The sequence below is a fragment of the Alnus glutinosa genome, chromosome 7 (genome assembly GCF_958979055.1).
Source record: "Alnus glutinosa chromosome 7, dhAlnGlut1.1, whole genome shotgun sequence".
NCBI lineage: Eukaryota > Viridiplantae > Streptophyta > Magnoliopsida > Fagales > Betulaceae > Alnus > Alnus glutinosa.
The window spans coordinates 30,427,432-30,430,311 of record NC_084892.1 but is presented as its reverse complement, the minus strand read 5'-3'; positions in this window follow the sequence as shown (position 1 = coordinate 30,430,311).

Below are 2,880 nucleotides of genomic sequence, written 5' to 3'. Positions count from 1 at the left end.
AATACTTTCCAAACACCAAATGAGATGTTAAGTGAAATATTTAATTTTATTTTATTTTGTATCCATTAAAAAAAATACTTTGTTTATTTTGCTTTGTATTTTTTAAATGTTCGAAATTATATTGGTTTTATTTATATTGAAATATAATATGTATCACACCAACAATATCAAATATTCAAACTAATTGTCTATTAATATTTGATAATCATAATCCAGGTTTTATTCTTGCTATTCATTTAATTTAAAACTACACCTATGTGAGCAATAATGTTAACATGTTTTAATTTATATTGATTAAACTGAAATTAAGGGTCTTATATTTTAATTCATTTGAATGTTCTATGGGATTTTTTTTTTTTTTTTCTTTTATGTGATGCACTTGATTTCCAAGTTTTCTTCTTGGTTTTTTTTTTTTTCTCCCTCTATACATCGTTTCATGTTAAACTACTCCTATAGGGACTTTTTAAAATATTTTGTCCTTATTATTATTTTTTATTCATTTTTTAATTGTGAAAGCAAATGCCAAATGCCATACGTCACTTCATGGTGCAAAATGTCAAGTTTCTCTTTTTAAGTATAAAACATGTCATTAGAATAAATTTATATGAATTAAGTTTTGTTGGATAGATAGAAAATGACTATCACATTTGGCACATTAAATTTGTAAATTTAAAATAATGCATATACAGCCAAAATAATGAAAGTCTATATATATATAAGAAGGATTGGGTGTGCTTGATGATGGCTATTATTAAAATATAAAATAAAATGATAAATAAAAAAATTAGTTTATAAAATGGATAATTATTTGTTTGTTGGTCTTTATCCCGTTCTTTTTGTTTTACACTATTTTGTGCATTACAATATTATGTAATTGTTCTCTTGAATTAAATTTAGTAAATGTCAATATTCAAAACATGTGATTTCTTTTGCTTAATTTGAAAATAATTTGCAATAATCGTGCAAATTCTGAAATAATTTGAAGTCGTGTGTTTATACTTTTTTTAGTTTACGTCATTCAATTTTCATATCACAAATTAAGCAGAATATGTACGCTGATAATTATATAATTTAGTAATATATATAATGTTTTGTGAGTTACAGTTAGCTTGATATTGCCCTTCATTCTGAAGGTAACATGTATACAATAATAAGAAAACAATATTCATAATATTTCGCTTCATGTTTGGTAGTTTATAAATTGTTAATTATTCATTATTTGATTACGGTTAGTGTGCAATTCTCTTTTGTTGAAATGATTTTCCTTTGGGTTTCTTTAATCTATATTTTGGACTGCAACATGGCAGACAAACATCATAAGAAAGATGAACGAGATCCCAACGGACGCTTACTCAGTCTGGTACGCTGGGCGTGTCGCGAGAAATATGAAGTCCTCCGTTTGCGTCCTTTCATGGTGAGGACTCCTAGCATCAGTCGTGGGAGGGGACGATGTGTTCAGGTACATCAAGAGGGGATATCAGATAAGGGACTCGCTCATGCGTGCGCATTTGATCCTAAGAGGGCAACATCACTATGTCGCTACCAACACTTGCATCAAACGCATGAAGTTATTAATTTACACCACATGATTGATTTAGAGTGTCAGAAAGAGACAAATGCACCACCGCCTGAGTCCTCCGACAATGAAGACGATCATGCTTGACATATTTCAATTTTCCTATTATAAATTCTCAAATTTCATGTTTATAGACTTGATAAATTTTATGTAGCATTTTAATACAGGTTATCCAATTTGTAAATATTGAATACAAGTTATTCTAATGATGTGAGTGTACTATTTTGTTCTTTGCTTTTGTGAATTCCTATATATGTGTAAAAGGTCTCTTGAATTAACATCTATATATGTTTACGTATTTTCATTATTATTCCTAAATTTTTATTTTGTTTTTAAAATTAAATGTAGCATTCTAATTTTTTTTTTAAAAAAAACTACTTTGAATATTATTTATTACTTTTTAATTTTATTCTTATACAATTTTAAGTAGTAAAAACCCACGCATGACGCGGGTTACATGCTAGTGTATATAATTTTATTTTATATTAGTTGTAACTAATACTTTAGTTAGGGCTCGATTGAAGCCCTAATTATGTCTCGTTAAGGTTTTCAATTGGCGCCTTTGCTACAATTCATATATTGATGCTAAACTTGATTATTTCCTATTTTCTTGAATTCCTCTCATGTTTATGCTTGATCATCATATGCATGTGGTATGGATTTGTTATTTATGTCAATTTGGATGACCGAGTCCTAGGCATAATAAAGTAACAAAAGAACCCCATCACAGGTTCTTGGATTAATCAACATAAAGACAACTGGAATAGACACTATGTTCCAATCTGAGTGTGTTTACCGATTTTCATAAATTTATGCTTTCTTGAAGAACAACTTAGTAGATACCATGCTAAATCCTTCAATGAAAAAAAGAGTTAGAGTAGATACTATGCCTAACTCGTTGCTCAGGGAAATCAATAGCTTTAGGAGAAGATATCATTCTCTTGTGGCTGGTAAACATTAAGTATCAAGTTATGATGGTAGCATTGGCATTGTGAATCTTAATTGAGTATGATTAGCGGTGGATATCGAAGCCCTACCTTATTTCATATTATATTTCTTCAATATTTTTATCTCTTCTCTTATTTGATCTGATTAATATTTTTATTGCTTTTCACTTGTCTCAATTATTAAGGAATTCTTTTTAAGCATAATTTACCAATCCTCGTGGGAATGATCTCGTATTTGCCTACTATACTATCGTTTTGATCTTGTGCACTTGCGAGTAAAACGTACAAATATTTATCTATTTATTTAGGTAGATATTTGCACAACACTATGCTTTGATATGATTGAGAGTTTATGTC